This window comes from Crotalus tigris, unplaced genomic scaffold, assembly GCF_016545835.1.
Source record: "Crotalus tigris isolate CLP2741 ecotype Arizona unplaced genomic scaffold, ASM1654583v1 scf7180000017686.862900, whole genome shotgun sequence".
In the NCBI taxonomy this organism is placed as follows: Eukaryota; Metazoa; Chordata; class Lepidosauria; order Squamata; family Viperidae; genus Crotalus; species Crotalus tigris.
In genome coordinates, this window is record NW_024096566.1 from 788,565 (window position 1) to 812,467 (window position 23,903).

Sequence of the window (23,903 nt, forward strand, 5' to 3'; positions counted from 1 at the left end):
TGCCCACTATCACCATTGTTATTTATATTATCTCTTGAGGTATTAACTAGAGCAATCCGGCAAGATGAACAGATCCAAGGTCTAGAAATCAAGAAAGAGACATTTAAAATACAAGCCTTTGCAGATGATTTAGTTTTTATTATTGAAGAACCACTACAATCAGGGATTAGACTGATGGAAACATTGAATAGATATGGGGAAATAGCAGGTTTAAAAATAAATAAAGAAAAAACTAAAATGCTTGTCAAAAATATGACTAAAATACAGAAAAGTGAATTGGTTGACAGAATTGGTGTTCAAATTATAAATAAAATTAGATATTTAGGGATACAACTGACTGCCAAATGCGCTACGCTTAAAAGGGATAATTATGATAAGTTAATAGAACAGATTCAAAAAGACTTTGATATTTGGACTAACCTACAGCTCTCTCTTATGGGCAGAATTGCGGTGATTAAAATGAATGTGTTGCCCAAAATCTTATTTTTGTTCCAATGTATACCTATAAAATTAGATAAGAAATTTTTTCAAAATTTGAACAAAATGATGTGTAAATTCATCTGGCAAGGAAAAAGAGCAAGGATTAAATTAAAATTACTACAGGACTCAAAGGAAAGGGGGGGATTTGGTCTTCCAGACTTGGAGAAATATTACCAGGCCGCAGCATTAGTATGGGTAAGAGATTGGATATTACTAAAAAATAGGAGACTATTGTGTCTGGAGGGCCATGACCTACAAATAGGATGGCATGCCATATTATGGGATCATAAATATAAAGTACATAAATATTTTCGAAGTCACTATATTAGGCAAGCTCTTATTGATGTATGGACAAAAATTTGGCAACCAAATTATACCCAAGTACCTAGCTGGATCTCACCGTTAGAAATATATGTACACCCAAAATTTACTCAATTAGACAAGATCATAACATATAAAAATATCTTAGATGAAAGAGGGGAATTGAAATCCAGGAAAACCATCCACGATGAAGGGATAGAATTAGAATGGTGGGCATACCTGCAACTGCAGGCAAGATATCGGAAAGACAAAAAAGAGTTAGGTATTAAATTAGAACCAATAGAATTGGGTAAAATAATTTTGGGGTCAGAGGATAAAATGATTAAAAAATTATACTACTATTTGCTAGATCAGGCAACGTACGAGGAACAAGTAAAAGTGACTATGTTGAATTGGAGTAAGGATTTTGGTCTTAATTTTGATCTGCATATATGGCAAGAACTATGGGCAAGAAACAAGAAGCTTACTTTGGCCACCTCTTACAAAGAGAACCTTTACAAAATGTTTTATAGATGGCATCTCCCACCCACAAGATTGTCTAAAATGTATACCAATGTCTCCCCTAAATGTTGGAAATGCAATTTGAAAAGTGGAACTTACTATCATATGTGGTGGGAATGCACGCGAGCTTGTGATTTTTGGAACAGGATTAAAATATGGTTGGAAGAAATATTAGAGCAAGCGGTAGAACCAAAACCAGAACTCTTTCTATTAGGTTTAACTATGCAAAAACATGACAAAGGCGTATTTTATTTAATGCTACACATTTTAACAGCCTCCAGGCTGGTTTTTGCTCAAAATTGGAGGAACAAGGAAACCCCAAAGGAAGAAGAGATCCTGCATAAAATTCTAATATGTGCTGAGATGGACAGGCTTACAATGATTATGAAAGACAAAACGGAACACGAATACTTCGGAATCTGGGGCAAATTTTACCGCTGGTATGAATTAAGAACTGCTCGGACTTCAAACTAATGGTAGAATTAAAAGATATACATAACTGTACATATAATTGTATATATAATTGTATTGTATAAAAGATGAGGAGCATTTCTGGGGGCCCTTCGAATCCGTTTTGAGGATTTGTCTAGAATCCGGAGGGCAGAAGGAGAGGTTCTTAGTATCAAACAACGGGGTCGGCCAGTTGCTGAGTATGTTAGAGAATTCCGAAGAGTAGCAAGCAAACTACGGACTTGGCCTGAGCGATTATTGATACACCAATTTCAAGCAAGGCTAGTCAAAGAGCTAAGACAAGCATGTGTATATATCGAGGAATTCCAGGGAGATTACAAGAATGGTTTAGAGTGGTCACGGATTTGGATACGGGCTTGCAAGAATTCCGTCCTAGAGGTGATAATCAATGAGGTTTTTGTAGAAATTCAGAACAGTTCTGGCAATTAGGTCCAATATCCAGCCCACCTGACGGATCATCTCGTGCAACATTTCGTTGTTTCCGATGCAACCTGCTGGGCCATCGTGCTGCAGAGTGCAGAGGGCCGCTTCCTAAAGGAAGGATAGACGTGGCAGAAAAGAAATCACCGAGGAAATTCCCTGAGAGATCGAGGGCAGTACAACAACGTGTCGACAACCCAAAAACCCGAGGGGGGAAATCAGCTATTGACGAAGGTATCGGCAGAATGGAGCCCCCGTTAACCATATACCATGAAGATATAAAGACATCAGAAGATTCCATGGTAAGCGAGACCATTCGTCCATTTAACCTCCCTATTACCATCATCAGTACATTTTCAGGAAAACAAACACAGTGTAATGCCCTGCTTGATATCGGGTGTACTAGGTGTCTCATTAGTGAACGGCTAGTACGCCATATAGGTATTAGAGTAAGGTCATTACAAACACCGGTACGCTTTGAACAAGCGGATGGATCCTTATTAGGTGGATTACCTGATACTTTTATTACTGAGCCTGTGCGATTGGAATTAGGGGAACATTGGGAAATAATAAGGTTTATCGTAGTTCCATCCATGACAGAAGATGTAATATTAGGCTTAGCTTGGTTGGACAAGTGGGGCCCGACTATTTGGTGGAAAGGAGGGTGTCGCAGAGTACGGATTGCTATAGGCCCTTAACCACCTCACCATGAACAGGTGAAAAGAGGAGAAGAAACAACCAGGACACAGGTAACCAGTAATGAGGGGAAGGTTGAGTTTCCTTTGGAATATATCGACCTTGCAGACGTTTTCAGTGAACAGGAATGTGACGTACTACCACCACATCGTTCAACTGATTGCGCCATTGATCTAGAAACAGAGGCAACCCTCCCGAAGATGAGGTTTATATAGAGGTTAAGAACAATGTATAAAATTTTTGTACTATGATAGGAACTGATAGAAAAATTCACTCTGGAATGTCATGTTTGTCCATTGTTGTTTTAATTGTATTATGAATAAAATTTTTAAAAAAAAAAAAAAAAAAGATACATCAGAGTCTACAGCGGGGAGAGCTGCAGTCTCGGTGTCTTCTTTGGAAAAGCAAGACTAACAATACAAGAAGGCCACATCGTATCAAGGTTAGAGCTATGCAGTGCCACTTTGGCTGTAAAGATTACCAACTTGATAGCGAAGACGTTGTGCCTTGAACTACAGTCTACCACCTTCTACACAGACAGCAAGGTGATGTCAAGCTACATCTGCAAGCAAAGCAGACATTTCTACGTCTATGTAGGCAACAGAGTGAAAAGGATTGAAACATCTTCAAGCCCTGAACAATGGCAACATGTGCCAACAGATAAGAAGTTTGTGAACCAAGTGAAGTGGCCCAACCTTGCCACACAGTTAACAGAATTGATCTGGCTAGAAAGTCCTGAGTTCTTGGCCTGTCCAAACAGACAGATGCCACAGAGACCAAAACGCTACGTACTTCCAGTTCCAGATCAACGTGCCAATCTTCAACCTCAGGCACCCAGTAAACTTCAATCAAACTGCTTCAAAACTGCCGCTAAGTGGGGACACCTGAGATTAGGCATAGTTTTGATCATCTTGATCACTTGTCTTAGCATACCAAGAATTAGCCTTGTAGGAGCCTGCGAGGACTTACTATCAAAGTTATTTGTCATGATCCAGCGATTGACAAATGTCTGAAGGCCAAAAATTGCCTTCCCCATGCATCCCACACACCCACATATGAAGCCTTCACTACCCTGATGACAACTGTAGCAGCCATCTTCAATACTCTATCGGTGGTTCCAGACCCTTCGGTTCTTGAGTATCCTGAGTATTCTGCAGCTGCTGTTGTTCCTGATTCTTCAGTTCCAGCTGTCGTTCCTGATTCTTCAGTTCCAGCTGTTGTTCCTGATTCTTCAGTTCCAGCTGTTGTTCCCGATTCTTCAGTTCCAGCTGTTCCTCCGTTTCCAGCTCCAGCTGTTCCTGTTTTTCCAGGTTCTTCGGTTCCTGAGTATCCTGTGAATCCAGTTCCCTTTGTTCCTGAGAAATTTTGGGTTCCAGTTTTTCTGTTCCAGATTTGGTTCCAGTTTCCTTTACAGGAAGAAGACCTTGTCTCGCTGAGAGACAAAAATGCATACCAGAACTATTGGCCCATGGGACTTGCGTACTGGGCCCACCCAGTTGATGAACTAGTTTGCCAAGCTGAGGTCCAGATCGTGAAGCCACTTGAGTCAGGTCGTGACTCAAAGACTCTTGTACCAGGCTCTATTCTCTAGAAACAATCTCTAGCAAATAGAGATTTCTGCAGAACAGCCTAAAAAGAGTCAAAATAGAGATGATGGGAAGAGCTGGACTAAGGCACTTTTAAAAAAAATATTTTATTGATTTTTAACAATTACAATCTTTAGTGCTTAGTAAACAACATGTTGTCTGGGTTCACATATTTAACATTAACTTCTTCAATATAAATCTGTTCATACTGCACAATCCAGTGTTTTTCCCCTGATCCTCCTTTCTTCCCCATATTTTTTCCATTTCCCTCTCATTACACACAATTCTTGCTACTGTTGATGCATACAAAATTAAATGGAAGGGGTGTTGTCTTACCTGAACACCTTTTCTCAGTACGGAGATGGAGAATCCACCAATGGGTTTTCTCTGTCTGCCTGCTCTTGAGACCAAGTAGCCAAACTTGACACGTCCCCTCTTGCTAGGAGATCCAGTCTTAACGAGGGCGAAAGTGGCTGAAGGTGAAAGAGGTGTTCGCTCCCAATCCCCTATAATCGGCCTAACTGACCTAAAGGGTGGTGTGGATTCTCCATCTCCGTACTGAGAAAAGGTGTTCAGGTAAGACAACACCCCTTCTCCAGTACAGGAGATGGAGAATCCACCAATGGGACATACCAAAGCCCCACTGTCCCGATGGGTGGGAAACAGATAAGGCTGGATCTACACCCGGAGACCACCTGCTGAAGGACCCTCCGACCAAAGGAGGCGTCCGCAGAAGCAAAGCGGTCAATTCTGTAGTGGCGAACATACGGGGAAGGCGAGGACCATGTCGCAGCCCTGCAAATCTCCTCGATGGATGCCTGAGTGGCCCATGCCGCAGAGGTCGCAACACTGCGAGTGGAATGGGCAGTAAGATGACTTGGAGCCGGCCGGGAAGAGGACTGGTATGCCTCCGCAATGAAGGCCCTGATCCACCTGCCAATAGTGCCAGCGGAAACCTTCTGTCTCAGAGAAGCCAGACGGAAGGAGATAAATAGGGCCTCAGATTTACGAAAAGGCTCCGTGCGCTTCATGTAATGCCGCAGTACCCTGTGGACGTCCAGTGTGTGCCACTGCTGCTCCAAGTCATGGGAAGGATTGGGACAAAAATTTGGCAAAATGACTTCCTGTTTCCTATGGAATAGTGAGTTGACCTTGGGCACGAAAACGGGGTCCAGCCGAAGGACCACCCGATCATCGTGAAAAATACAAAGGTCATTCCTGACCGACAGAGCTGCCAACTCAGAGATACGTCTGGCTGACGTGATGGCAATCAAGAACGCAACCTTGAGAGACAAGCTCCGCATTGGAATAGTAGCTATGGGCTCAAAGGGTGGTTTCGTTAGAGCGCGAAGTACGTGAAACAATTCCCAAGAGTGGTACCTGTGTACCACGGGAGGCCTGGTGTTGCAATCACTCTTGATAAATGCGCGAATCCTAGGATGGTGAGCTAAGGGAACTGAATCCGAACAAGTGAGCAATGTTGATAGGGCTGCCACCTGTCTGCGAATAGTCGCAGGGGCCAGACCTCTGTCCAGACCGTCCAGAAGATAATCAACGATCTGAGGGATGGTTAATTTATACATATCCAGCTGTTGCCTTCTACACCAATGGCAAAAATTCTTCCAAGTAGAATCATAAATGTGATTGGTCGCTGGGCGATGAGAGGCCTGAATCATGGCAATTGCGCGGGGGAAAAATAATTCTTGTGTCATGATGCAGAGCTCAAGCACCAAACGGTCAACTGTAACCACTGAGGGTCCAGGTGTTGGAGGGGCCCCTGGTGTAGGGACACGTTATGTGGAGGAATCTTCCATGGGGGATTCCGGGAAAGAGTCACCAAGTCGGCAAACCACGGCCTCTCTGGCCAGTACGGTGCCATGAGGATCACCTCCGCCTGTTCCTGGAGTAGTTTGCGCATGGTTGCCGGTATGAGTGGGAGGGGAGGGAAGGCATAGAGGAGACCTTGTGGCCATGGGGTCCACAAGGCATCCCTCCCCTCCACCCCTGGAAGGAAATAGTGGGAGTAATACCTGGGGAGTTGGGCATTGGTTGACGATGCAAACAGGTCAAGAATCGGATGGTCGAATCTGTGGGAGATCTCGGAGAACAGATTCGGATGCAACCCCCACTCCGAGGGGTCCACCGTAGAGCGACTCAAAAAGTCTGCCTGTTGGTCCTCAAGCCCCGAGATGTGTTCGGCCCTGAGGGAGGCCAGATTGGACTCTGCCCAGGAACCCAGGAGCCGTGCCTTGGACATAAGAGACCTGGACCTGGTGCCCCCCTGACGACTGATGAGTGCTTTGGATGCCACGTTGTCCGTGAGGATCAGAATGTGACGTCCCCTGATCCAGTGTTTGAACTGGCGAAGAGCTAAGTGGATGGCCCTGAGCTCCAGCCAATTTATGTTGTGCCTCAAGTCTGTGCGGGACCAACGGCCCTGTGCAAACTGAGACTGTAGATGGGCTCCCCAACCGAACAGATTGGCATCTGTCGTGATGGTGATGCAGTTCGGTTCCTTGAAGGGTGATCCCTTGGTCACCGCTTGTGAGAACCACCAGCGCAGGGACCTGAGGATGTGAACCGGGATCCTGACCTGATGGTTGGATGCACTGGCATTCACCCGCTGAAATGGTAGGAGGAACTATTGAAGGTCCCGCAAGTGAAGTCTGGCCCAGGGAACTATGGCTATGCAGGAAACCATCTTTCCCAGGAGCTGGGACAGCAAGACCAGTGGAACTGTACGGTCCCTGTACACCCGATGAGCCAGATCCCTGATGCTGACTAATCGCTCCTGGGAGAGATAGACCATGCAGTTTGTGGTGTCTATGACGGCTCCCAAGTGCAGAAGCCTGTGTGAGGGAACCGTCTGGCTTTTTTGAAAATTGACCGAGAAGCCATGTCGTTGGAGGACCTGAATGGTGCGTTCCAGGTCCGCTTGAGCTGCCTGGAAGAAGGACGCTTGAATCAGGATGTCGTCCAGGTAACACTGGACGCGTATTGGCACCTTCCTCAAGTGGGCGGCTATTACGGCCAGGATCTTGGTGAACACCCTGGGAGCTGAGGAGAGGTCAAAAGGAAGGGCCCTGTATTGGAAATGACTGCCCCTGTAACAGAACCGGAGGAACCGCCGGTGAGCTGGATGGATAGGGATGTGGAGATATGCTTCCGTGAGGTCTATTGACGCTAGGAAGTCTCCCGTCTGATGCCCCCCAGGATGGACTGGAGTGATTGCATCTTGAACTTTTTGTAAGTGATGTAATAGTTTAGACCTTTGAGGTCCAGAATTGCTCTCCACCCTCCTGAGGCCTTGGGAACCACAAAGAGGATGGAGTAGAATCCCCCTCCCCTGTGGTCTGGTGGTACCGGTTCTATGGCCTGAATCTCCAGAAGATGTTGAATGGCTTCCTGCATGAGTCCCTGTTTGAGTGGATCCCTGGAAACGGGACAGGCAATGAATCGGTCCGGGGGCATGGCGAGGAACTCCAGGGACAGACCAAACTGGATGGTTTGTAAGACCCAGGTATCCATGGAAGTGAGTTCCCACTGATGGAAGAAGTGGCCCAGCCTTCCCCCGATGGGAAGTGCAGTGTGAGTCACTTAGACTTCCTGTAGGGGCGTCCTGCCCCCCGACATGGTTGCTTAGCCTGGTTCTGCTGCTGGGAGCGAAAGCCTGGTCTGTCATAAGGATGGTCATACGGTCTGTCCTGTCTGGGAGTGTATGAGCGTGAGGGCTGAGTAGCTGTTGGACCTGCTGCCGGCCGAAAGGACTGCCTACGAAAATAGGGAGCGGGACGTTTGTCGGGCCGTTTGTTCAAGTGAGCCATGACCTTCCACTTGTCCTTGTTTTCCACAAGGTACGGAGTCAGGGACTCCTCAAATAAATTATTGTCCAAATAGGGAGCAGTCGCTAGACGCCATTTGGCTTTGGCGTCAACCTGCCAGTGTTTCAGCCATAGCATCTGTCAAGCCCTCCCGGGCTTGACACACAAGACAGGGGGGGGACTGATCTTGAAAGGAGAAGTAAAGGCTGTGTAGCAGCGCGGCGTCTCAAAGAAGTATGCGACTGTGGAGCCTCCGACGGAGATAAGGAAGCTGCCGGCAGTTCTAAGAAGCAGAGAATGCCTTGTTAGCACAGGGCATGCAAAGGAGGATCGATTCCACGCTGAAGTTGTGAAACACTGATTGGAAGCCAGGAGGATGGGGATGTTGGGTGCGGCAGGATGATGTGCATGATTCGAATGTGATGCAGGTGAAGGCTAATGAGCACGGGTGTGGTGAAGGTGTGGTCCATAATTGCATAGGGTGGAGTGAAAACATCAGTGTATTTAAATAACACTGGGAGGCAATTGCTCCCAGCGCAAACTTTGTATAGCACAGAACTGGTTTAATGCTTGTCTATGTTAAAGTCATCGTATTTCCTTGAAGTAAACCGGAGCTGTTTTCACCCTTCGTCTGTACTTTCTGCGTGTGGAGTCTGGTAGGGAGGCTGACAGGAAAGTTTGCACTCCACCAAACCCCAAACATTTTGTTCCCTTTGTTTAGTTTCCCCTCTCCTTTATGGTTGTAGGAGGGTCCTCCCTTTGTGAGTCTAATCTGGGTATTTGCATTTCCTGTATCTAGCCTGAGTTTTGAATCCACCTCGGTGAGTTACTGGCATAGGTTGACTTATTACAGGATGGCTGAAGGTGTACAAGATGTTATTCCTGTTGAACCTGATCAGGAACAGGAAAAGGAGGAGGAAGCTCCTATTGCTGAACAACCGGCGGTGCGTCCTAAGGTGAGGGAAGCATGCTTGCCCAATCCTCCCATTGAGGGACAATGACCCCAAGAAATGGCATCAAGAGGCCATATTCTGGGTGGAGAATGGTGGCAAAGTCCTATAGTAACGGGTATGGCAGAAGGAGGTGGAGTTGGTCCAGGGGAAGAAGGTCGGATGATAACCCAATGGTGGGAGCGACGCCCGACAGATGAGGAGGAGGAGGACTGGAGTTATGCCACAGCCCCTCGCCAAACTGCAATGGACCTGTTACGTGAGCAATTTGGAGAAGGAGGATACCAGGATGCGCCTTCATGGCAGAGATGGATGCCAGGACCAGAAGCAACATCATGGTCGCAAATAGGTTCCTCCTCTACTCATACAATTTCAGGTCAGTTTAGGTTAGCCAGTCCGAAATTGAAACCCGAACCCACATGTAGTGAGTTATATCAGGAAAGGGTGGGGACACAAGGTAACAGCCGCACTATGGATAAATCACGGGGAGGGACCGGCGGGTCCTCAAAGGTTCCATCTAAAGGGTTGAGATCAGGCCCTGGGGTTCAACTCTCAAGAGGGTCAGACTCACTTACATCTGGAGCAGGAGTTTCAACAGGTCCCTCATATACAACAGGGTGGGGTCCCGAACCATGGCCGCAGGGGTCTGATTGGGGTCCTCCACCACTGAATGTGACATTTGATGGCAATCCTGATAAGCTAGCCCTTTTTTTGAGTCAAGCCATTGGACATATGGATAGATATGGCCACCTTTACCCTTCTCAATGGGCCATGGTAGGAGCAGTAACAGCAGCCCTATAGGGAGAGGCTTTGGAATGGGTGGCCGACTTACATACTGATCATGCCCGTGAGTTAGCGAATGTTGGAGCATTTCTGGGGGCCCTTCGAATCCGTTTTGAGGATTTGTCTAGAATCCGGAGGGCAGAAGGAGAGGTTCTTAGTATCAAACAACGGGGTCGGCCAGTTGCTGAGTATGTTAGAGAATTCCGAAGAGTAGCAAGCAAACTACGGACTTGGCCTGAGCGATTATTGATACACCAATTTCAAGCAAGGCTAGTCAAAGAGCTAAGACAAGCATGTGTATATATCGAGGAATTCCAGGGAGATTACAAGAATGGTTTAGAGTGGTCACGGATTTGGATACGGGCTTGCAAGAATTCCGTCCTAGAGGTGATAATCAATGAGGTTTTTGTAGAAATTCAGAACAGTTCTGGCAATTAGGTCCAATATCCAGCCCACCTGACGGATCATCTCGTGCAACATTTCGTTGTTTCCGATGCAACCTGCTGGGCCATCGTGCTGCAGAGTGCAGAGGGCCGCTTCCTAAAGGAAGGATAGACGTGGCAGAAAAGAAATCACCGAGGAAATTCCCTGAGAGATCGAGGGCAGTACAACAACGTGTCGACAACCCAAAAACCCGAGGGGGGAAATCAGCTATTGACGAAGGTATCGGCAGAATGGAGCCCCCGTTAACCATATACCATGAAGATATAAAGACATCAGAAGATTCCATGGTAAGCGAGACCATTCGTCCATTTAACCTCCCTATTACCATCATCAGTACATTTTCAGGAAAACAAACACAGTGTAATGCCCTGCTTGATATCGGGTGTACTAGGTGTCTCATTAGTGAACGGCTAGTACGCCATATAGGTATTAGAGTAAGGTCATTACAAACACCGGTACGCTTTGAACAAGCGGATGGATCCTTATTAGGTGGATTACCTGATACTTTTATTACTGAGCCTGTGCGATTGGAATTAGGGGAACATTGGGAAATAATAAGGTTTATCGTAGTTCCATCCATGACAGAAGATGTAATATTAGGCTTAGCTTGGTTGGACAAGTGGGGCCCGACTATTTGGTGGAAAGGAGGGTGTCGCAGAGTACGGATTGCTATAGGCCCTTAACCACCTCACCATGAACAGGTGAAAAGAGGAGAAGAAACAACCAGGACACAGGTAACCAGTAATGAGGGGAAGGTTGAGTTTCCTTTGGAATATATCGACCTTGCAGACGTTTTCAGTGAACAGGAATGTGACGTACTACCACCACATCGTTCAACTGATTGCGCCATTGATCTAGAAACAGAGGCAACCCTCCCGAAGCCTCGCATGTATGCAATGACTCAAAATGAGATGGCAGAATTAAGGAGATATATTGACAAGAATTTAGCAAGAGGTTTTATTCAACCTGCTAGATCACGGTTGCAGCCCGTTTTGTTTAAAGAGAAAAAAGATGGGGGTTTACGATTGTGTGTGGACTTCAGGGGCTTAAATGGAGTCTGTGTAGAAAACTTATATCCCCTTCCACTTATGAAAGATCTATTGGCTCATTTGGCAAAAAGTAAAATTTTCACGAAATTGGACTTACGAGAAGCATATTATAGAGTACGTATAAAGGAAGGAGGTGAATGGAAGACAGCATTCAACAGCCCGTTAGGGAGCTATCAATATAGAGTAATGCCATTTGGGTTACAAGGAGCTCCTGCTGTCTTCATGCAGCTAATAAATGAAGTGCTGCATGAATATTTATACCAAGGAGTTCTGGTGTACCTTGATGATATTCTTATATATTCAGAAAATAAGAACGATCATGTGCAATTAGTCTGTAAGGTACTATAGAAACTCCTCGATGCCCAATTATATGTCAAATTATCGAAGTGTGCATTCACCAGAGTAAATTGGATTATTTAGGATATAGAATATCAGGAGGAGGAATAGAAATGGATCCAGCAAAAGTTCAGAGTGTGTTGGATTGGCAACCGCCACAGACGCATCGTCAATTACAAAGTTTCCTAGGCTTTGCAAATTTCTACAGGCAGTTCATTTCATCTTTTGCCCAAGTGGCGTTGCCATTAACAGACCTACTGCGTACTAAACCTACGGGGAGTAACCCTCGACCAAATCAATCCTTATCCTGGTCACTTGAGTGCCAACATGCTTTTGAAACATTAAAGACCTTGTTTTCTAGAGAACCATTCCTACAACATCCCAACCTAGAAGAACCTTTTGTGGTACAAACGGATGCAAGCGATGTGGCGGTAGGAGCGGTGTTGTTACAAAAAAATGAACAAGCCTTAAGGTTACAGCCTTGTGCATTCACTTCTCGTAAACTAACTACAACTGAGCGTAGGTGGGCTGTTTGGGAGGAGGCGTATGCAGTGAGGTGGGCGTTAGCTAAATGGCGCCATTTTCTAGAAGGAGCGAAAGAGGTGTTCGAAGTGTGGACTGACCACAAAAATCTAGAAGCACTACAATCGCCCAGACGTTTAGCCCCAAAACACGTAAGGTGGGCACTATATTTTCAAAGATTCAAGTTCCAACTAAAGTATGTTCGGGAGGAAAAAATTTCCTTGCGGACGCACTATCAAGGAAACCGCAGTACCATAGTAAACGGGAGGAAGTGGTTCAAGCCCTCATACCCCCGAGTGGGCAATTCGGAGATAAAAGTTTCGGTGGTACGATCTGTGGAAGACTCGGTACAAACTCTACAAGGTGACCTTATGGTTGATCCATGGTTAATACGTCATCCCCAAACTCTCACTATGAAAGATGGATTGGCTTGGAAAGGGGGAAAATTATATGTTCCACAATCTCTACGATTAGAAGTGCTTAGCCGAGATCACGATGTAAAAGCAGCTGGCCATTTTGGGTTTCTGAAAACCCTACATTTACTCAAACGACAATTTTGGTGGCCAGGAATGAAAAAGGATATAGAAAAGTACGTTCGAGAATGTTCCATGTATGCAGTCACAAAACCACGAGTGGGGAAACCATCAGGCCTGTTACAACAAGTATCTGACCCAAACCATCCTTGGGAGGAGATTGGTATGGACTTTATAGTGGATTTACCAACCAGTCACGGGAATACTGTAATATGGACACTAATAGACCTGTTTTCAAAAAAGGCACATTTTATTCCCTGCAAAAGATTACTGTCCGCAAAATGTCTAGCAAAACTCTTTGTGACCCATATCTATCGATTATATGGGGTACGTCGACGCATCATTTCAGACCGAGGGGTACAATTCACTTCCCAATTTTGGAGAAACTTCATCAAATCTATTGGATCATCTCAAGGACTAAGTTCTGCATTTCATCCCAGCCCGAACGGAGGAGTTGAATGTGCCAATGCAATGATTGAACGATACCTCAGATGTTATGTCAACTACCAGCAGACAAATTGGGCTGAACTCATACCATTTGCAGAGGTAGCGTATAATAACACCCTCCACAGCAGCACAGGGTTCACTCCATTTAGAGTGGTTAACGGGATAGATTTTGTCCCTATTCCCGAATTACCTCAAGGGGATATGGGATCGCAATAACCAACGATTGGATAAAGCAAATCAACAATGTGTGGATAACAGTTAAAAAAGCCCTACAAAAAGCAGAGATAGCAGCGAAAAAACAAGCTGACAAAGGTCCACAGAAACCCTTCCAAGTGGGTGAAGAAGTGTTTCTGTCCACCAAATATTTAAAATTACGCAGACCATGCAAAAAGCTAGGCCCAAAATATATCGGACCTTTCAAAATAGAACAGGTAATCAACCCCATGACAGTAAAATTAAAACTACCTCGCACCCTTGGTAGAGTGTACCCAGTTTTCCACAGTGGGTTACTAAAACCGGTAACTAAACCATCATTTAGGCAAATGCCTCAACCACCAGGTCAAGTTGGGGGAGGTCATTACGAAATCGAAAAACTACTCGATTCAAGATATAGGAGGGGTCGATTGCAATATCTAGTGCTATGGAAGGGATATCCTCTATCAGAGGCATCATGGGTGAGGGAAACAGATATGGAAGCCCCTCGGTTGATATGCAAATACCATCGTAAATATCCGCAAAAGCCAGGGGGAAAGGGACATGTACCTGTAACTCCCCCACCAACCTAATCTATGTTTTACCTATTGCAGGAGGACACCTGGTGGGGGGGGCCGCATGTCAAGCCCTCCCGGGCTTGACACACAAGACAAGGGGGGACTGACCTTGAAAGGAGAAGTAAAGGCTGTGTAGCAGCGCGGCATTTCAAAGAAGTATGTGAGTGTGGAGCCTCCGACGGAGATAAGGAAGCTGCCGGCAGTTCTAAGAAGCAGAGAATGCCTTGTTAGCACAGGGCGTGCAAAGGAGGATCGATGCCACACCGAAGTTGTGAAACGCTGATTGGAAGCCAGGAGGGTAGGGATGTTGGGTGCGGCAGGGTAATGTGCATGATTCAGGTGTGATGCTGGAAGGCAGTTTGTTAAAGAATTTTAATTTCTCTATTGCTAAAAAAAATAAATCAGAAGCTCTCACAGTTGACTGCATTTAGCTGATTCAAAATAACTTCTTTATATCAAAATATTTACATTACCATACATTCTTCTTTACAGCAACATAGCTTAACTGAAGACTTCTTACAGAGAGATACAGAAACAAACCCTGAGACTGGAAATCCAGCTCCTAACCCAAAACTCTTTTGCACAGACTCAGTAGCACTTTCTTCACATTGGCTGACTGAGTTACCACATGACTCTTCCTGCTCATGAATATTTCAACACAGTTGCTCCCAGCGCAAACTTTGTATAGCACAGAGCTGGTTTAATGCTTGTCTGTGTTAAAGTCATTGCATTTCCTTGAAGTAAACCGGAACTGTTTTCACCCAGAAGCCTTCGTCTGTACTTTCTGCATGTGGAGTCCGATAGGGAGGCTGACAGCATCCTTCTGGCTGTGATGTTGGATGCTAGAGACCCAGAGGCAAAGTTGGCCGACTGAAGCGTTGCATCTGCAGCGTACTCAGTGGCCGCCACCATTTTGCTTAGGTCATGGTGGACCCAAATGTCCTCAGCAGGGACTCTGGCCTGAAACTGACGAAGCCATAAAAGGGTAGTCCGGACAAAAAAGGACGCACAAGTGGCTGTTTTAATTGCCCATGCTGCTGATTGATGGGTCTTCCGGAAAATTTGGTCCCACTTCCTGTTGTCTGCTTTGAGCGCCTCCGACATGTCCCCAGTGACCGCAGTCTGGGATACCAGAGGGGTCCAGGCTTCATCTATCTTGGGGACCTCCAGTGCATCATTGAGGTCTGTGGAGGTGCTAAATATATTTTTGTCAGTCCCGCTTACGGAAGGGAAGGAGAAGGAGAGGCCCATTGTTTCTTGATCCCTTTAAGAAAAATAGAAGGACACGGAACATGATGTTGGGCTGCCACTGTTTCAAAAAATATCGGATTTGGGCTGGAATTCGATGTTGCCTGCGGCTGAGAGAACTGATCAGACCCTATGTTTGTCGTTAATGTGGCCTTGCGAAGCAGGGTAAGAAACAGGGCTGGATTGAACAGGCCTCCCGAAGGAGAGGGCTCAGGGGGAAGTTCCTCCTCCTCTGACAGATTAAAGTCCAACTGCTCCTCACCTTGCGGGGAAGAGTAACCGCTCATGGAGGAGTGCGTGGGAGACATGGGCTCCTGAAGTATAGGGAGCCCTGTAGGAGGAACATAAGGTGGCATGGCTGATGTGGAAGCTTCTGACCAGGTGGATGGAAGGACCGTTCTGCTAGAGCTCAGTCCACAACCTTGGAGAGCAAGGCCTCAAGGTGGCCGTTGGAGAAAATATCTCCGATGTCTGGTCCCCTGAGTCCTGCAGCCATAGGAGTGAAGGTGGCCTTTGGGGTTGAACCTGGAGCTGTTGTTGTGTGTTGAGCCAATGAGGAAGGAGAGCTGAGCATGACAGGCGTCCCTGTGAGGGACCACACGCCTTGAGCCGAAGTTGAAGGGCCTAAGGGAAGGTCAAATTCAGGGGCCGCCATTTGATCCGTCTCTAATCCGGCCTGCCTCTGCGCTCTGGAGAACTCCTTCTCCAGAGCCTGGTGCCTACGGCTGGCTTGCTTTTCCGACAACTTGGAAGGCTTCTTGAGAATGGTTTTAGCCTTAGATTTGGACTTGCCTGCCACCTCCTGGATAGAGGATTTGTGGCAGCCATAACTGGAGGATGGGGAGGCAGTGCTCATGGGTTGAGCCATCGTTGAGTCCTCCATCCTGGTTGAGCAGTCCCAGGGAAACTGAGACAAAGCTCTGGCAGACAAGTAGTTGGCAGAAGCAAAATTGGAACAAGTAACAAGACTGCTCCCCTGACCACCTGACCAGAAAAGAATCTATCTGGGCTTTGGTCACGGCAATTGAGTTAGATGCCGAAGGCACATTTGGGGTTACTCTCTGGGCTCCGCCCAGAGGCCTTAGGTGGCCAGTCAAGGTGCACCAGAAAAGGCAAAAACTCCCAATGAAGGGTGCAGAGGGCCTGAGACAAGGCCTGGCAAGAAAGGATGAGGTTCAAAATGGCGGCTGGTCAATGTGTTAAATTGCAAGTATTGATTTGTGGTGGTTTGAGGCTCTATCCTCTAATAATTTGACCTACTGCCCACAAGACTCTCACTATGGTAAAGTGATGAGGCCTGCAGGCAGTCACTGGGGCAGGGCTCAATGTGGCCTAATTAAATGACTGCGTGGCGTGGTTCAAAATGGCGGCCACGGTAGGTCCGTGAAAGGCACTATTAAACTAATGGACTTCAGTGGGGCTGAAAGACGCTGGCCCCCAAAGCATACAAGGCCTATTCCAAAAATCAGGAAAAGTCCCCAAATAAGTGCAAGAAGCAAAGGAAAACTGCTCTTTTACTTCGTTCCCTGGGCGGCGGCCTCAAAATGGGGCCGCGACCTGCTCTCCATTGGGAACGGCACCAGAGGCTTTGAAAAGAAGATTGCTGGTGTTGGGGCCGGACACTGTGGCAGCGCTAAGTGCTGCGCCGAAAATTAAATCAACAGGCAGCCTCCAAACAGCAGGCAATAAAAATGGCTAGTTTTTTAACTTCGTTGCCTCCGACGGCAACCAAAATGGCACCCGCGGGTATTTCCGGTTGTCGGAGAACAACTGAGAATCTCAAGCCAGCAGCACGAGATTCTGTCTGGTTTGCAGAAACGGGGGGGGGGGAATGAGGAAATCTAAGGCAAGCCTGCCAGAATATTTCCCCAGAGCCCTAGGAAAAATAAGAAATGGAGAGCTGCAAAAGCCTCCCCCCACCTCCCACTTCCCAATTCAGTAATTTAAGATAGCACTGATCCCAATGCTAAGGAAAATTGTAAAGGAGGATTCCAATTTAGAATTTACAATTAAGGGAGGATTCCAATTAACATTAGTCAATTTAGGGGAAAAAGGAGAATTCACCAATGGATTTCTAACCTGCTATCTGTTGAGAGCCAAACCTGATACATCTTCAAGTGCTGAGACCAAGTTAAGACTGGGTTTCCTAGCAAGAGGGGGCATGTCAAGTTTGGCTACTTGGTCTCAAGAGCAGGCAGACAGAGAAAACCCATTGGTAGATTCTCCATCTCCTGTACTGGAGAAACAACCTCATATTTTACTAATGTTACACAAATAACAAAAATATCAATTCATAAATCAATATCCTGTTTTTTATGCTCTTGTTAAAGTTTGATTTCCTATTAATATTTGAAATATCTTTGTCAGTTATGATTTTCTCAATATTAATTACATTTATATAGCTAAGTTAGTCATACTAGCCATCCTATTTCATATTTCCCATATCAAAAAAAGAAAGAAAATGCTATTTTAATTCTAAATCATATCTTTCATTTAAAATTTAAAATTTCATTTAGATTTCTAATTAAATCTAAGGGTTATCTGTTATTTTGTTGTTGTTAGTTGTGACGTCATATCCTCCCCATTGCGACATATTTAATCACATAATATCCCCTCTAATAGGTCAAATCTTCTTTCTTTGCCAAATAGTTTTCAGGCCAAGGTAATTACTGTAAATCACCCAGGAATTTTTTTTCTATTTTTGTAAAAGTTGCTTGGAATGAGAAAGACAATTTAGGTAGGGTATTTTGGGGGGGGGGCTGAATTCTGCCCATTTATATATCTTAAGCAAGTCTCACTTTCCTTCTCCCTCAATTTCTCTTTTCATTTTTTGTCTCCCAAGTTGTGACTGACAGCTCTATATTCCGTTTTTAAAAATCTTGTTCTTTATCATCAGGTATATTTTGCAGGCCTAAGGGGTAAAGCATCTTTTCCATTTTCCTGTGACGCAAACTGGAAGTCCCCTGGACTACGCCACTTTCAAATGTCAAACAGATAGGAAAAAAGGTTACAATATTGGAGAAAGATAGGACAGATTAAGATTAGTCCTAAATTATTTACTACATACCAATACAAGAGTTCCAAAATGATTATTCCCACACCGTTTCTTGACTGAGTAGGATTTGGATTTGGTACAAATTTAGTCAGCTGAATATCTGGTAGGTCGTGTGGACCTTGATTACTTAGAACTGAACTGCAAAGTTAACTATTTGCATACGTCGTTGAACATAAGCTTCCCTGTGGAATATATTTCTATGCATGCACACACAGATATATAACTCTGATAATCACTATCACTATGTATTTTCAATAGATGTATTACATTGGAAAATAGAAAGGTGACAATGATTTCTCATGGAAATAAATGAAAACAATAAAAACAGACTGATATTACCTCACATCTTCCAATTTCTTTGTTCAGTTCACTGCTTTCTTTCTGATCACCCTAATCTTCATCAAGAAGAGTAGCCGTGGCGATAAATATGCTCTTCTAACTAGTGAACAGCATTACAGGGTCACCAGTTGAGTAATCATTGCAACTTCAGTTTGTACTTCTCATGCTACCAGGAGGTTTTAAATTGCTTAGCTGTTATACTATTAAGAGATAATAAAACAGGATAGAAATCGCAGCACTGTATTTACTTAACTCTCCTGACACCATATATTCATTTACTAATGAGCACTTAATTAGCACTTAATCTAGTGACTCTGTATCGTAGTAAAAAAAGATTGTATGGTTGAAATATCCCCTAAGAAATCTAGCTTGTCAGAGGTAGGACCTGCAAAATTATAGAAACTATTCTCCCTATCCCTGCGACACACAACAGTAGGTTTATTTTCTCTTAGTTTACTTTTACTTTCCTTCCGCTTATCCAGGTCCCTTCAGCTAACAGGCTATTCCTTTATGTATATGATGGAATTTCAGTTAGAATGTGGTGGTTTGAAATCAGAAAAAACATTTCTGAAGAATTCCAGCCAATAGGCTTCTGCTGTTCAATTAGGTCAGAGACAGGGGAGATTATTAGGGCAAATATGTCACCTATGATGCTCAAGAGTCTTTATGATCTCAAGAAAGAATTTCAAATGTAGCTAAAGAAATATATTGTGCCATATTTGCTTTGCCTTCAAGAGTGTCTGCCTACCCCACTTGATCAAGTAGGGAGAACATGCTTCAGGTCTCTTCCATCAAGCAGTGACATGTTTTGAACTCAGGAATCAGGCAGTGCCTGCTCTGTAGAACAGCATATCGAACTCCAGATAGCCCCAAATCTGTTAATTTTTTGTAAGGAATTGAAGACCTAACTATTCCCCAAGCATTTGGATCAGCCAATTGGGCAAGTTGTTTAAAAAAACAAAAATAAAACAGGGGCTATTGTTTTAACCTTGGACAATGTGGGTTTGGATTGTGGGATTGTTGCTGTTTAATTCTGTATGTTGCCCAGAGTTATTGCTATAATATAAACAGTCACTGAAATAATTTAAATAAAGTAAGTAAGTAAGTAAGTAAGTAAGTAAGTAAGTAAGTAAGTAGGACAATACATTTTTGGAATACAAATATCCTTTTGTAAAAGCACTGAATTATGCAAGTTTGGACATTTATGTGTATATATGTATGTATGTGTAATGTGTGTGTATAATGTATGTATGCCTTTGAGTCAGGGTTGACTCCTGATAACTTCCTGGACAAATACCTGCAGTTTTCTTAGCAAGATTTCAAACATTATTTCCCATTGTCTCCTTCCTAGGGCTGAGAATGAACAACTGGCCAGTTGACTTTATGCTTAAGGCAGGACTAGAATTAAGGCAGTTTCTAGCCTGGTGCTTTAACCACTACACCAAACTAGCTCCCCCTAGGTTTGGGTAAGGAAAAAAATTAACAATTTAAGAATAATTTAAGAATTCATATATTAATCATGAAGCAAGGAATGTCCCAGATTGTTTTTCACTAGTATAAACTAATGCATATCAATTTTCATAGAATGACTGGTAGGACCTATCGAAACACTTGGCATGTTATTAGGAAAAACACCTCCACTTCTTCAAGAAGAAATGTATATACATTTACAGGCATTCAGGTATTTATTAATAAGTTGGGGTTAATTTTAAAGATTTGACTAAAAGATTAAATTAATTACCTCTTACCCTCATTATTTTTGAATCCCAACTGAGATATACATATCATCAGTTAAGGATCCCGAGGTAGACAAACAGGCATAATTCAGCAATAATTTGACTTAACAGAGGCACATTGCTACTTTCACATATTGTAATCCAAAATTCAAATTCTACAACTGACTGATATTTTTATTAATTTCAAACCAATCAAAATGTTATTATCAGGAAAAATTATTCAGAACTCTTTATTTAGCAATCGGGAATAGAACAACCTTTCAAAAAAGATGACAATTATTTTGGTGACATTTGTATTTTAGGTTCAGCCCGAAGACAAAAATGTGGACATAATAAATATAATAATTATATAGGTGCATGTGTTTATGTATATACGCACATATGTATATTATAATTAGTTACTAGAGCTCATCTAGGTCTCTAAGAAAAGAAATAAATAGCTGATTTTTATGTCTGATTTTATTCCTTGATTAAATCTTGACGATTTTAACTATTGTAAAATCTTGACAAATTCTGATTTTTGATTAGGGAACCATTTGCTCTAGTGATTAAGGTACCAGATTAGAAACCAGGAGATGATGAATTATAGTCCTGCCTTAGGCAGGAAAGCTGATTGAGTGACTGGGTCACTCGGTCTTTCTCAGCCCAACTCACATCACAGATTTGTTGTTTCAGGAAAAATAGGAACAGAAAGGAGTATTAGGTATGTTTACCACCTTGAGTTATTTATAAAAATAATAAAGGTGGGATTAAAAAAACTCTTTAAACAGTCTTCTCTAAAAGTTAATGTTATATCTAAGACAGCTGCACCCTTGTGCCTTCCTCCAATCTCTAAAGAGAAACTTGGCAGCCAGACAATTCAAAAATTTCTTGAAAGAATCACGCTTAGCAAACATTGTTTTCTGAGAAATCTTGGATAATTTAAGCCTTTCATAAATAGTATTTCATAGCTTGGTGTTTGCATGCTGCCACATTGCTGGGAAGAAATAGAAATGAACATACACAGAGACAATTGGGAGCAGACTCCACAGCAACAATGTGAGACTTGAAAAGGCTGAGACTATTTTAATATTTGAAAATAATCATTATCCTATAATAGTAAGCACTATTTAGTACATTGCATAGTCCAAACAAATAACAAATAATGTCTGTTTGTTATACTGTGTATGAAAAAGACAGAAAATGGATTTTTAATTTTCATGTTCATCATATTAATAAATGCTCACAATCATTCCTAATTTAAGTTGTATAATATAAATTGAGGATTGAAGTACCTTTTCACATGATAAAGACATATATCAGTCCATGTAGAACAAGTATTGCTAGTCATAACTTATGAAATAAAATATAAGCAATATATATTTAATTATTAGAAACAATAGAGTATAATACTATGGAATAATTAATTATCTGGTTCCCATATCACATTAGTGAAAATGTAATTTTAGCTCATAATGATGTATGAACCCAGAGAACTCTAGTTTATACAATAAAGGGTAGTTAAGCAAACATAGCTTAGTGCAAAAATCACTTTTATAAAACTAGGAAAAGCTGTTTCATTAGATCAGGGGTGTCAAATTGCTGGCCCGCGGGCCAGATGCATCATCTGGAAGCTGCGCCCATCCCATTGCCGGCAATGGCAAAACTGTCCCGATACATTGCGCGACGTCACATGACATCTCGAGTTTGACATGTCTGCATTAGATCAACAGACAAATCTTTACATATTTCTCCAAAGAGAAACAGTTGTACAGCAAAATTACATACTCCTATCTATCACTTTCATGAAATAGCTGTTGATTATTACAACTTATTCCACAATATATCCATTAACCTGTTTCACAAATTTCAGAGAGGAAGGGAGATATTTTTAAAATATAGCTTTTGCAAAATAGAAATAAGAAATATATCATGCACTGGCTTGACTTGAGGGCCTGACTAGGCTCTTCCAACTCTATGATTCTGTGATTATCAGCATAATAGTATTTTATACATGACTTCAAAATAATTACAGAATCATCCACTATCAACCTTCTTCTTAATCAAAACCATCATCTAGTACAAGGTTAACTGACATCTGTTCTAAATAAACTGATTCTATTTAGTTCACTATTATCATTTGTTAAGAGCAAAGCAAATATTACTATATCAGAAGAAAAAGACACCATAAAAGCATAACCATATTTTTTACCTGCTGAGTCCTGCAGTGTGCTACTAACAAAATGGAAGTACTTCCCAATGTGGTATCCCTCCAAAAGAAAAATTGGTGGAGAGAAGCAAGCAGTAGAATCATCTAATTTAGAGACTGCCAGAAGTCCATCAAGCAAAATTATGAGAGAAACTGAAACCCAATCATCTATTTGTGCTGAGGATTTGAGAACAAAGATATAAATAAGGATATTATTAATGCAGAGCTCAAGGCCTATCAGAAGGCCTGAAACATGAGACCTTCATCTAGACCATCAAGATGCCATATTGAAAGGAGAAAAGAAACTCATAAAACCAAACAGGTTTTGTCTCCCTCTGGAGGAGAGAAGGACAGATGGCCCAAATTATAATTTAAAGTAAAAGAGTCTATTTCTCTGTATTATTATGCTTCATCAAGTTCTTTGTTATATAACACATTTCTCAAAATGCATACGCAGTTGAGAGCTTTACAGAAGCCATTTTCAAGTCTACCAAGACTTAACTAATAATTTATAGGACAGAAGTCAATGGTATTTCAGTAAGATTCTGTGCAATACAAACAGTAGAAGCATTAATGAAATTTTCTCAAATATTATATTTTGGTTAGAATAAGCAAAAACATGGTATGTTTTGTATGAACTTTACTGCAGTCTGTCAAGCCCCTGCGGAGTTTGACACTAATTGGGGGGGGGGTTCCATTGGTGGATGGAGCAACAGCAACTGCTGGAAGCAATGGCGACAGCCTTCAGCAGCATGCTGGGGACTCAGCTTGGCAGCGGTAGCCCTCTGGAGGCCCGAGAGCCAGCTGCCACCCAGCCAACATGCAGGATGATGGGGGACTCCCGGAACTTCCTGTTTTGCCAGTTTAGCTGATCGGCGGAAAAAACAGTGGGGGCTTTTGAGTCTGCTCCTAGTCCTTGCCTTTCCTTGCTGCCAGGCTTGTAATTTGTATAATTGAGTCCTGGACAGGCTGCTTGGTAGATGAAAAGGGATGCTGCTGTGGGATGACTGCTCCTAATCATCGCTCTGGATGGTGGTTAGTTGGGTGGGGGGTGGATCCAGGTGGGGAACAGTATCCGTCTACTTAGGGTGCTGGGAGGCAGTAGCTCCCAGCGCTGACTTTACTTTGTGATTGCTGGTTAACACTTCGTAAACCAAAGTGTGCCTTTACTTTCCCAGCCTGAATAAACCAGAGTGACTGTGTTTCT

General features: G+C 43.4%; 1 protein-coding gene across 2 annotated transcripts in view; it reads right to left on the bottom strand.

The window, feature by feature from the left end:
* UGT8 (UDP glycosyltransferase 8) overlaps window positions 1-22,965 on the bottom strand; it is an 85,752-nt gene extending 62,787 nt beyond the window's left edge. Inside the window, exon 1 of one of the 2 annotated variants that reach the window (XM_039337811.1) lies at window positions 22,700-22,965. The gene's annotated coding sequence lies outside the window, so the exon portion shown is untranslated. Of the gene's footprint in view, window positions 1-18,772; window positions 19,270-22,699 lie in introns of those variants that run through there. The other variant, XM_039337810.1, reaches the window with a different exon arrangement.
* Window positions 22,966-23,903: the final 938 nt, after the last annotated feature.